This window comes from Eumetopias jubatus, unplaced genomic scaffold (assembly GCF_037043125.1).
Source record: "Eumetopias jubatus isolate StellerSeaLion01/CBP00866 unplaced genomic scaffold, mEumJub1_p1.0 scaffold_13, whole genome shotgun sequence".
NCBI lineage: Eukaryota > Metazoa > Chordata > Mammalia > Carnivora > Otariidae > Eumetopias > Eumetopias jubatus.
This window is the reverse complement of record NW_028274819.1, coordinates 53,419,734-53,432,829: the sequence shown is the minus strand read 5'-3', so window position 1 is coordinate 53,432,829 and position 13,096 is coordinate 53,419,734. Positions and strand designations below refer to the sequence as shown.

Sequence of the window (13,096 nt, the reverse complement as noted above, 5' to 3'; positions counted from 1 at the left end):
AATTCACAGACGTTCACTACAAAAAAAAGAAGTCTGTTTCTAGTACTTAAAACTCAATCAACTAGAGCTGCTGTGCTTGAAGAAGTAGATATTGCCAAGGAACTTGGGTGTGAGGGGAGGTGTGCAGAGCAGAATTTGAAAACTTCTAGACAAACCCCTGTTTGAAGTGTGATAGTCCTTGAATCCTTTCTTCCTATCTTTCTGGCCTTCTGTAGAAGAGACTGTATTTTCCCTACAATCAGGGAGAGTGGGGTAAGGAGCAGAGCCAGTTACTACTACTGCCTGGGGTTGAAGATGCCAAGGACCTTGCACCCTGACACCAAACTGCTTTTATTGAAGAAGCCCCAAGCCTTTCGAATGTAAATAGGGAATCAGTGGACAGGAAGCAGTCACTTTATAATGTATTGGTTAATGTGAGTGATGAAATATATTTGTATCCTCAGCATTTTGCAAGGGCTCAGTATGCTAGAGCATATAGAGCTGTGAGCTGGATTCGGTTTTGTCAGTTGAGTGAGGGTAAAACTGCCCTCATACATCAGCCAGCTCATCACACAGCCAGCAGCCACTCAGTATTTTTTTTTTTTAAGATAAAATACACTGAGCATAAAATTTGCCACTTTAAAGTGTACAGTTCAGTGGTTTTTTTTCTCCTAACAATGTTGTGCAACCATCACCACTATCTAATTCCAGAATATTTCATCATCCCAAAAAGAAACCCCATTACCCATTAAGCAGTCATTCCCTATTCTCTAGCCCTTGACAACCTACTTTCTGTCTCTGTGGATTTGCCTATTCTGGACATTTCATATAAATGGAATCATGCCTGGCGTCTTTCACTTAGTATAATGCTAGTATATATTTATCTTATTACTTTCTTATGATACTTTTTAGAAGTAGAATTCTCCCACAGATCTACCAAGTAGTCATTTCTTCTACCCTCAAATGTATGCTTGGGATGGACATACCTAACAGCTGGAGTAGCACCCACATCAGATCCTTGACCGGTCAAGTAAGAGCTGTCATAGTGGGGAAGGCCAAGTAGAAGCCTTTGAAACTGCTGCCTGCTCCCGGCCAGGGTAGTGAATCAAAACCAGTATCACATGTAGGCGATGTGCTTTTATACTCCTTTTAGAGACCTATATGTGACATCTGGGTCAGAGCAAGTCCTAATGTGACAAGAAAAGGTCCAGGAAGTAGCATGGGCAGTCCTGAGCTTCTCCTTGCTTCCCCTGTGCTGTGAAGTTACTTGTAGCTTTGAAATTACTCATAAAGCTTGATACTTGGTACCATAAAAAAAAAAAACAAAACAAAACCAAAAAAAAAAAAACAGTATCACATTCTGTGAGGGATGGTGGAGATTAGTGCTACCCTTAAGTGTCTTAAGGATGCAAGGATGGTGGGTCCCTATTATATTGACATTTAATTCATTGGCCTGCCTTCCTACAAAACTGGATGGATCCTGGAGAATGGAGACTTCAGCAGTTCAGCTGAATAGCCCTTATTATGACTGCTGGGGTGTGTGTGGTATCTTTGCTAGAGCATGTTAAGATGTGGACATCGATTTGGTGAATGCATCCTTTTCTATCAGTCAGTCCAGTGGCACAGATATCAGTATAACTTTCTGGTTTTGCCCATGGTTATGTAAACACTTCCACTCCTGTACTCCTTGTCATAATCTAGTCAGAAGAGACCTGGACCATGTGGCCATTTCGTAGAACATCGCTTTGATCTATTACGGTGACCACGTCATGCAATAATCAGCATGAGCAAGAGGAGGTTAGCACTTGGAGGCCTTGGTGAGATATATGCTCCACGGTGGGTTCTGTCACATTCTTTGCCAAAGTGGATGTATTTGTTTTTAAAATAGGTCCACAAATTGTTTGATACTCATCCCATCAAGAGGTAGAGCACAATTCCCCTCCTCTTGACTAAGCTGGACCCTGGTAACTTGAATCTAACAAATAGAATAAAATTAAAGTGATGGTGTATGACTTCAGAGACTACTAGGTCATAAAAGTTTTTCTCTCTGTCTCTTGGATCACTTACTCTGGGGGAAGCCCACCAGTATAGTGTGGATACTCAGACAGCCTGTGGAAAAGCCCATATAGAGAAGAACTGAGGCTTCCTTGATAACACCCAGCACTGATTTGCTAGGAGAGTGAGTGAGCCATCTTGGAAGCAGATCCTCCGGCCCCAGGAAGTCTTCAGGGACAATAGCCCTTTATAAAACTTTACGAGAGACCTGAGCCAGAACCACCTGGTAAGGCACTCGCTGATTCCCTGACTCTCAGAAACTGTGATAATGAATGTTTATTGTTTTAAACAACTTAGTTTTGTTATGCAGCTATAGATGCCGATACACAGCCCCCAAGCTGTATACGAGAGTTCCAGTTGTTGGACATTCTTTTCAACACCTAGTATTTGCCTACTTTTTTCATTCTAGCCCTTCTGGTTAGTGTGTAGTATTACTGCATTGTGGTTTTAATTTGTGTTTCCCCAATGACTAATGAAGTAGAGCATCTTTTTATTCATAAATACATGAATAATATATACATATGACAAATACATATAAATCCAGACAGTGCATATGTGTGTGTATATGATGTACACATTTATCATATCTCTCTCTGCACATATATGTATACACTGTTTGGATTTATTATTTTGTGAAGTGTTCAGGTTTTCTGCCCATTTTTTTATTGTGTCGCTTGTCATTTGTTTGTTGGAGTTCTTTATGTATCCTGCAACATATAAGTTCTATGTATTTTGAGTATCTTTTCTCAGTTTACCAACTTTTTCCTTAATGTTTAGCCCTTTTTGTGTTCTTTTAAAGAAAACTTTGCCTACTCCAAGATCAGGAAGCAATTCTCCTATTTTCTCACTTTTTTTTAAAAAAGATTTTATTTATTTGAGAGAGAGAATGAGAGACAGAGAGCATGAGAGGGAAGAGGGTCAGAGGGTCAGAGGGAGAAGCAGACTCCCTGCTGAGCAGGGAGCCCGATGTGGGACTTGATCCCGGGACTCCAGGATCATGACCTGAGCTGAAGGCAGTTGCTTAACCAACTGAGCCACCCAGGCGCCCCATCTCCTATTTTCTCACTTACTAAGCTTTATTCTTTCATAACTTTCACATAGGTCTGCAGTGATGTGAAATTACATTTTTTGGGTATGTTGTGAGGTAGTGAAGATACATCCCCCCACCCCTCACCCCTGTATGGATATCCAGTTGATATAACACCATTTATTGAAAAGATTATTCTTTCCCTTCTGTACTGTAGTGTCACCTTTGTTATAAGCCAAGTGACCGTTAGGTGTGGGTCTATTTCGGATTCTCTGTTGTATTCCATTGATCATTTTGTATCTTTGCACCAATTCCACAGTCTTAATTATTATTATAATAGGTCTTGATATTTGGTAGTGTAAGTCTATCAGCTTGTTTTTCGGGACTGCCTTGTCTGTTCTTGGTCCTTTGTATTGCTATGTGAATTTTAGAATCAGTTTATCAATTTCTGCTAAGAAAAAAAAAACAATTGGAAATTTGACTGGGTTTGCACTGAATCTATATATTAATTTGGGAGGACTGACATCTTAACTAGATGTAGTCTCCCAATTCATGAACATGCTATGTCCTTCCATTTAGTTAGATCTTTAAAATTATTTTTTCTGTAATAGTCTGTAAGTTTCCTTCTGGAGGTTCTATATATCTTCCATACCCCTCCCCCCTGCCCCAGGATTTAACGTATTTTTGACACAATAGTAAATGGTACTACTAAATTTTAAAAGTATTATTATTATTATTATTATTTTTAGAGAGGGAGAGAGAGAGACGGGGAGGGGCAGAGGGAGAGGGAGAGAATATTAAGTGCGGAGCCCCTTGATCTCACAACCCTGAGATCATGTAAAAGTCTTATTTTTTTAATAAAATAAACCATGTCAGTGAAGTGGTTTAGCATTCGACACTTCCATGTTCAATTTCTTTGCTATAGTAGCTTGCTTAAGAATGACTCAGGAGGGCAGTGGTGCTGGGAGCCTCGCGGGCGCGGCCCGCGGTTAGTCGCAGTCGGGCGTCGGCGGCACAGCGCTGAGTGCACATTGTGCCTTAGCAGCGGCCGCGGAGGCGCCCCCGCCCTCACAGCCCCTGCGCGGGTGCCGCCACCCTCGCTCCCTCTGCTCTTCTTCCCTTCGCTCGCACCAGGGCTGATCAGCTGACTGAAGAACAGATTGCTGAGTTCAAGGAAGCTTTCTCCCTATTTGACAAAGATGGCGATGGCACCATCACAACAAAGGAACTTGGAACTGTCATGAGGTCACTGGGTCAGAACCCAACAGAAGCTGAATGGCAGGATATGATCAATGAGGTGGATGCCGACGGTAATGGCACCATTGACTTCCCAGAATTTTTGACTATGATGGCTAGAGAAATGAAAGGTACAGACAGTGAAGAAGAAATTCGCGAGGCATTCCGAGTCTTTGACAAGGATGGCAACGGTTACGTCAGTGCGGCGGAGCTACGTCATGTCATGACCAACTTAGGAGAAAAACTAACAGATGAAGAAGTAGATGAAATGATCAGAGAAGCAGATATTGATGGAGATGGGCAAGTCAACTATGAAGTATTCGTACAGATGATGACTGCAAAATGAAGGCCTCCTTTCAACTCCTTTCCCCCCTTCTAGAAGAATCAAATTGAATCTTTTACTTACCTCTTGCAAAAAAAAAACAAAAAAAGTTCATTTACTCATTCTGTTTCTGTATAGCAAAACTGAATGTCAAAAGTACCTTCTGCCACACACACAAAATCTGCATGTATTGGTTGGTGGTCCTGTACCCTAAAGATCAAGCTACACATCAGTTTTACGATATAAATACTTGTACTACCTTAATGATAAGGAAGCACCTAATGGACTCCTTGCAGTTCCGTTTGCTCATGATTAATACACTGTTTGGGCTGGCCAGTTTTTCATGCATGCAGCTTGACAATTGAGCACAGTCAGGCATTTGTATTAAAAACAAAAAATGAAAAAAAATTTAAAACTTCTTCAAATGGGTTCTAGTTCAGTTTGTTAGTATAAATTGTCATAGCTGGTTTACTGAAAACAAAACATTTAAAATTGGTTTACCTCAGGATGCTGTGCAGAAAAATGGGTGAAGGATAAACTGTCTAGACGTAGCCCCACTTAGCAGGACAGCCCTCTCGTACTTCTGGGCACCTCCACCCATGGTGAACATGACACTCATCCCGGTGGCATGCCATGTGTGTTGGTTTAGCATTGTCCCGTGTTGTCCTAGAGCGAAATGGGTGTCAGGCTGTCACCATTCACACAAATTTTTTTTTTTTAAAAGAAACCTTTACCAAGGGAGCATCTTGGGACTCTCCGTTTTTAAAACCTCCTGAACCATGACTTGGAGCCAGCAGAGTAGGTTGTGGCTGTGGACTTCAGCACAAGCATCAACAATTGCTGATCAAGAAATTACAATTTACATCCATTCCAGGTTGTAAATGCTAGTCTTTTTTTTTTATTCCAATAAAAAAAGACCCTTAACTTAAAAAACAAGTTTTTTTAAAAGTTTTATTTGTTTTATTTTTTATGCTTTATCAGTGGGTATACCTAAGTTGTTTTCATAAAACCTTATTTTTCATTATTATTATTTTTAAAGATTTTATTTATTTATTTGACAGAGAGAGATAGCACAAGCAGGGGGAGTGGCAGGAAGAGGGAGAAGTGGGCTCCCCGCTGAGCAGGGAGGCCGATGTGGGACTCGTGACCCAAGCCAAAGGCAGATGCTCAGCTGACTGAGCCATCCAGGCACCCCTCATTTATGATTTAAAATAAAACTTTATTTTATTTTTATTTATTTATTTTAAAAAGATTTTATTTGAGACAGAGAGAGTGCAGGAGCAAGGGGGAGGGTAGAGGGAGAAGTAGACTCCCCGCTGAGAGGGGAGCCTGAAGCAGGGGCTCGATCCCAGGACCCCAAGATTACGACCTGAAGGCAGATGCTCAACTGACTGAGCCACCCAGGCGCCCCAAAACTTTATTTTAATAAAAAAAGTCTTATACAGTAGAGGATGTTTTTTCTCCTGTACATTTTCCCTTTAGTGGCCCTTAAAAGGCAGTTCCCTTTATATTTCAGTGTTTAACAGAATGTCTCAAATCCTTTAACTCGCACATGAAAGAAAACTTCAGTCCTACTGTATAGCAAATCTCCTATGCTCCATAATATGTAATATTTTTTTTTAAATCTTAGGAAATATTTTATTTTTATTTTTTAAAAGATTTTATTTATTTCAGAGAGAGAGCCAGAGAGAGAGAGAGAGAGAAAGAGAGAGCACAAGCTAGGGGAGCATCAGAAGTAGAGGGAGAGGCAGACTCCCTGCTAAGCAGGGAGCCTGATGTAGGGCTCCATCCCAGGACCCTGAGATCATGACCTGAGCTGACGGCAGGCACTTAACCGACTGAGCCACCCAGGCGCCCCGGAAATATTTTATATATGTTGTTCAAACAACACTTGCTAACAAATGAATACAGTTTGAAAAATAGAAAAATATTGCTTTTCTTGTACTATTTAATCTCATTTTTTTACTGCAGCAAGAAGGAAATAGTGTTTCACAATGATATGTGCCTTTTGTTTTTCACTATTAAGTGGGAAACCTATAAAGAGACTTTTTTTTTAAAGATTTATTTATTTATTTGAGAGAGCAAGAATGAGAGAGAGTACATGAGAGATGGGAGGGCCAGAGGGAGAAGCAGGCTCCTCGCTGAGCAGGGAGCCCGATGCGGGACTCGATCCTGAGCTGAAGGCAGTTGCTTAACCAACTGAGCCACCCAGGCGCCCTATAAAGAAACTTCTTAACTAGATTGGGTATCTCTGGACTTTAAACATCACAGAAAATGTATAGAGAGGTTTATCTGTAGATTTAATTTTTAGATATATTTTTCATCATGATAGCTTTATTTCATTATTTAATACAAGGGTCGGCAAGCTATGCCTACTTCTATAAATAAAGTTTTATTGAAACACAGCCATATTCTTTTGTTTGCATATTATCTATGGCTACTTTTATACTCAAATGGCAACATAATTTAGTTACAATAGAAAATATATGGCCTGGGGCTCCTAGATGGCTCAGTTGGTTAGGCCTGGGACTCTTTTTTTTTTTTTTTTTAAAGACCTTATTTATTTATTGAGAGAGAAAGCCAGAGAGAGAGAGAGAGAGAGAGAGAGAGCACAAGCAAGGGGAGCATCAGAAGCAGAGGGAGAAGCAGACATTCTGCTGAGCAGGGAGCCCAATGTGGGGCTTGATGTGGGGCTCAATCCCAGGACCCCGAGATCATGACCTGAGTGGAAGGCAGACATTTAACCCATTGAGCCACCCAGGCGCCCCCTAAGCGTGGGACTCTTGATTTCAGCTCAGGTCATGATCTCGGGGCCATGAGATAAGAGCCCTGAATCTGGCTTGGCACTCAACTGGGAGTCTGCTTGAGATTCTCTCCCTCTGCCCCTCCCATGAAGTGTGCGCCCACACGCACTCTCTCTCGAAAACAAATAAATAAAGCTTAAAAAAAAAATGTGTGGCCTGTGAGCCTAAAATATTTACTGTCTGGCCCTTCGCAGAAAATATTTGCTGACTCTGATTTAATATACCAAGGCACAGTGTACGCTGAGGATGCAACTCATTGTTAATAATAAATGTAAATCCATATTTTAAGTAGTCTCTTGATAATTTTGAATTTTTTTGGCCAACTTATTGTTTGAAGCAGTTAGATTGTTTTTACCCTTAATGTAGCTTCTAAAAAGTTATACTAGGAATAGAAGGGTCAGCTTTGTTACATACATTCCTATTGTTTATTTTTGTTTTTGATTTTAATATTATCTTCAATCCATGAGGATTGTTTTTTTATTTTTGTTTACTTATTTGCAAGAATCCCTTAAAATCATTTATCTATGTGGTGAGGGTTGGTTTGGTTGGTAAAAAAAATAAAAACCATGATACATAAGTTCATTTAATCAGATATGTATTAACTGCAGTATGTCCTAGTATCCTAAATGCAAAAGCAAATGAATGACTTCAAACACTGATGTTCTCCCTCAGACACCGTGGAGTTCCCTGTGTATCCTCAGGACATCTTGTATGTGGTAAGTGATGTGGAAACATATGCCAGACTCAGAGAGGGGATCATCCTTAGTTTGTACAGTTAATATTGGTAAAGCATAATTCTTCTATTTTAAGATTAAAAACAAATATGAAATAAGAGTTCACTTTTCTCTCTGTGCTTTCATTGGAAAGTCTTTTTTTTTTTTTTAAGGTTTTATTTATTTGACAGAGAGAGTACAAGCAGGGGGAGTGGCAGGCAGAGGGAGAGGGAGAAGCAGGCTCCCCGAGGAGCAGGGAGCCTGCCGCAGGGCTGGATCCCAGGACCCTGGGATCATGACCTGAGCCGAAGGCAGATGCTTAACCAACTGAGCCACCCAGGCGCCTCTCATTGGAAAGTCTTGTGCAACCCATTTTGTTCTTTTTTTTTTTTAAAGATTTTATTTATTTATTTGACAGAGAGAGACACAGCGAGAAAGGGAACACAAGCAAGGGGAGTGGGAGAGGGAGAAGCAGGCTCCCCGCTGAGCAGGGAGCCCGATGCGGGACTCGATCCCAGGACCCTAGGATCATTACCTGAGCCGAAGGCAGAGGCTTAACCGACTGAGCCACCCAGGCATCCCTTGTGCAACCCATTTTGGAGATGACTGTCTTAATATATATTGTTTGTGTAAATTCTTTCTGAATGTAGACATGATTTCTGAATATAAATGCAAGTTTGTAGTGTGATAGAACGCTAAGTCCAGTAAAGAGGACCTTGTGTGGATAGTGTTGGACAGAATCTGGAAGCTGAGCAAAAGCCTCACTTAGACGCTTCATCTGTTCTTACCGTGTGTGGGCAGCTCTGTTCCAATAAGATTTTGTGTCTGCAGCTAATTAAATCAAGAATTTAACCTTAGAATGGAGAATATAGGGCCATGTCTTCTTGCCAGTCTGTACCCCACCAGAAATACTGCAGTGAGCAGAACCACCAGCTAGCAGACCTCATTAGTTGGGGATTTACTTTGTGGGACTGACAAAAGTTTAAGTATGGAGTCACACTCCTTGGGTTCAAATTCTGCACTTTTTCTTTTATCGGCTGAGTATTCTTAGACAATTTTACTTTAATCTCTCTCTGTCTCAGTTTCCTCTGATGTTAAATGGGGAGAATAGGATCCAATTTGTAAGGTTGTTATGAAAAATCAGTTATTCTATATAAAGTACTTAGAATAGTATCTGGCACATGTGAAATGCTCAATGGAATGTTTGTTAGTGTTTCACTTTTTGAAGGTTCAGCTTTTGTCAGTATCCTGAGAATATTTATTTCTCTAAGCAGACTTTCTTTTTTTTAATGTAAATAGTCTATTCAATTATTCTTTTTTAAATTATTAAAATATAATATATTATTTGTTTCAGAGGTACAGGTCTGTGATTCATCAGTCTTACACAATTCACAGTGCTCACCATAGCACATACCCTCCCCAATGTCTATCACCCAGCCACCTCATCCCTTCCACCCCCACCACTCCAGCAACCCTCAGTCTAAGCCAACTTTCTTAACCAAATTTATGAGGCTGATCTATAAAACAAGAATGCCAATTTTTAATTTTACCTCAAGAAATGGAACTGTCACATCTACTGGAATGCCTGTTTCGGTAGGACCAGTGCCTTTTCTCCCTTTGGGTGGCACTATGGAACACCAAATCCTAATCAGAATGATTATGGTGAACATGGAATTTGAATTATGACATTAGTTAGATGAGTGCAAGGGTAATATTTATTACCCTTTTAAGAATTTCTTCACTTAAAATGCCAGACATTCACTTTCTGTACTTGCCATAGGTTCTTTTGGGCTGATCCACTCCCCAGGGACTTTGAGTCTGAAGAGCTGGTGATGTGAAACAGCAGACTGCAGTGGTGGTGGTGTTTGTAGCAGGGTGGAGCTCCTGGGACAGCAGAGGTGGTGGTGTCACAGTGGCTATGTTGTGGAGGCTAGCAGTAGTGGAGGCTAGCGGTAGTGGAGGTGTCTATGTTGTGGAGGCTAGTGGTAGTGGAGGCTAGCAGTAGTGGAGGCTAGCAGTAGTGGAGGTGTCTATGTTGTGGAGGCTAGCAGTAGTGGAGGCTAGAGGTAGTGGAGGCTAGCAGTTAGTGGAGGTGTCTATGTTGTGGAGGCTAGCAGTAGTGGAGGCTGGTGGTAGTGGAGGCTAGCGGTGGTGGAGTGTGTGGGCATTGGCAGTTAGCACTCACTTGGCTTCTCTGTGCTCTGTGGAGCAGGGGAGGAATGGAACATGAGGTCTGATTACAGACTAGTTCTGCCACCTGATTTTAGGCATTGTTCTTGGCATTCATATCTGGTTTTCCACTTTTCCCGGTGAATCTGAGCTTATCTTTTAATAAGTTAGTTTTTTGCGTAGACTAGCCAGAATCAGTTTTGGTTGTTGAACTTGCAAACTAAGTTGTTCCTTCAACTGGGAACCCTGGCTGATCCAGGGGCTACAACAGCCTTGATGCAGTCACCTCACAGTAGGGATGGCAAGATCATGGGAAAGCTACTGGAACGTTTGAACTTCGTTGACTCCCTCTCTCCTTGAGAGTGTTAGAATCACTGTATTCCCAGGGCCTAGAATTGTACTTGGCATATAGCAGGTGCTCAGTCAACCTTTATGGAAGGAAATGAATGATGGGCTCATTCTGCCAATGAACCCAGTTGTGTGTCTGCCAATGTGTGTCTGTGACTTTGCTTTTTCTCAGCTTCTATAGCTGATCAACCTCCTTGATAAAGGATACATTTTTTCGGGACACCTGGGTGGCTCGGTCTGTTAAGCGTCTGCCTCCAGCTCAGGTCATGATCCCGGGGTCCTGGGATCGAGCCCTGCATTGGGCTCCTTGCTCAGCGGGCAGCCAGCTTCTCCCTCTGCCTGCCGCTCCCCCTGCTTGTGTTCTCTCTCTCTGACAAATAAATAAATAAAATTTTTAAAAAAGTATACATTTTTTCTTTAGATTATGTCAATACACATGTAATCCCGGCTTGAGAACTATTCTGTCTTTTAAACTCACTTGGTTTATCTGTGCTCTGTGAATTTTTTAGGTTAGCCCTGGGATTGTGTGATTGTGATTTGTGTGTGTGTTTGTGTGTGTGTTTGTGTGTGTGTGTGTGTGTGTGTGTGTGTGTGTGTGTGTGTGTAGAGGGGCACCTCACAGAGCCCCAAAGTGCCCATAAGAACTTGAATCCCTTCCTGGTATCACAGCTTTCTTGGCATTCTGGAAGCCATCACTTCTTGAGTCTTCCTCATGAGGAGTGTTGGTGGAATAAAGAAAAGACCATACAATGACAGACAGACAGACACACACACGCACACACACACGCACACACTGAACTGTATTTTAACCTCAGATTTGCCACCTAATAACTTACGACTGCTGGTAGGTTTTATTCAGATATCCCGTTTTGCTTGTCCTCTGTTGCTGTCTCAGATTGGGAAAGATAGGAAATACAGGCCCTTTACTCCCTCTTTTCCTCTTTTGTTTTAAAGCAGGCAGACCTCTGCTTCAGGTCTGCCCTTTATGGGAATTGGCAATTAGCACCCACATTCTGATGCCAAGAGGTCATTTGCTTATGTTTCCTGAGCTCCTTCCTGGGTGCTCTGACATGATGACCTTCAGAGGCTGGAGGTGCGAGGACTTTGAGAGGTTGGGATGGTTTCTGCCCAGCTGCTTCCATTCTTGCCTCTCTTCCTGGTGGAGTGGCTGAGGCTGGTGGCGAGGGCAGTACCCCTGAGATCCTTCTCTAGAGCACAGTGTTTTAGACTTCGGGTTCTCATAAATCAGGGCTGGGGCTTGGAGATGAAGTGCTGTGAGCATGCTAATCAAGATCTAGGGATCATCTGGCCTAGCCTTCTTGAGTTTCAGGCGTAGACACAAGCCTGGAGAGCTGTGACTTGTGCAAGGTGACAGTCGGTCAGGGGTAGAATGAGTATCTGAAGATGCTAACAAGGGCAAATTGAAATCCCTGCAAAGGCTGAGCTCCGTCTGAGACCCACTGTAACATAAAGCTAGCAGGCTTGGGGAGGGGGAGGGACTTATTCTGTGGTTTCCTTTCCTGCATCTTGTCAAGAGCCAACACCTCACCTCTGGTTGCTTTGGTTTGTTCCCACATTTCGTTATTTAGAGTGGATCTCAGTCTGTAGTGGTCTGAAACACACCCTAGTCCTAAATTCTATGCTTGGGGCCGTAGGTTACCAAGTTTACAGACAACAGTCTTGGGCCTCTATGGACACGTGACCAGGCTATGAATAGATCTGAAGTTCCGAGAGAGCCTCAGCTCGTCCCCCACCTCCCCACTCCCAGCAGCCTGCCTGCTGGTAATTTCCTCAGTGCTCAGACAGCTAGACAGAGAATGGAAACAGGGCAATCTGCCCATCCCCTTTTAGGAGGCGATGCAGGCTCAAGTCTACATGAGTAGTCTCTGGCCTCTTGGGTCTTTGCTGTATCAGATGGAGTGAAAGTGCTTAGCATTTAGGAGGAAATAATACCCTTCTGCCCTGGTTGGGATTTTTGTTATTTTTTGATAAACCTGTGTTGGACCCTCAGTATATAAAAGGCACTGTACTAGACCCTTTACATGTGTTATCTCTACCTTCCCTACAACCTTGTGAGATGGGTATTATCCTCATTTTACAGAGATTGCTAAAACTCAGAAAGATTTACTAAGTAACCTACTGTTACACAGCTAACAACTTGAATCCAGGCCTTCTGATCTTGTCCTTTCTAAATGACAGCTTCCCTGTTTGTAACGTTCTTTAGTAAATATTGGGCTAGGATAATTGGGGTGGGCTATCCTTGGGGCCACTTGTGTTATTGATTGATCCCATATGACTTGGAGAAATGGGGATGAACCTGAGGGGACAGGGAGAAGGAAGACCTGTCAGTGTGTGAGCCGCAAAGGGAGCTAAGCGGGTGGCTGTAGCGGGAGGGTACCTGCAGTATGCCACCTTAGTGAACCCAGGTCAGATAGAGGCTGTC

At 42.3% G+C, this 13,096-nt stretch overlaps 1 protein-coding gene and 1 pseudogene across 3 annotated transcripts in view; both read left to right on the top strand.

Moving 5' to 3' along the window:
• STIM1 (stromal interaction molecule 1) overlaps positions 1-13,096 on the top strand; it is a 190,557-nt gene that overhangs the window by 60,244 nt on the left and 117,217 nt on the right. The window contains exon 1 of one of the 3 annotated variants that reach the window (XM_028116038.2): positions 8,120-8,139. The exons of the other annotated variants lie outside the window; for them this stretch is intronic. The gene's annotated coding sequence lies outside the window, so the exon portion shown is untranslated. Of the gene's footprint in view, positions 1-8,119; positions 8,140-13,096 lie in introns of those variants that run through there. 3 annotated transcript variants of the gene reach the window in all.
• LOC114218775 (calmodulin pseudogene) lies at positions 4,210-5,397 on the top strand (annotated as a pseudogene).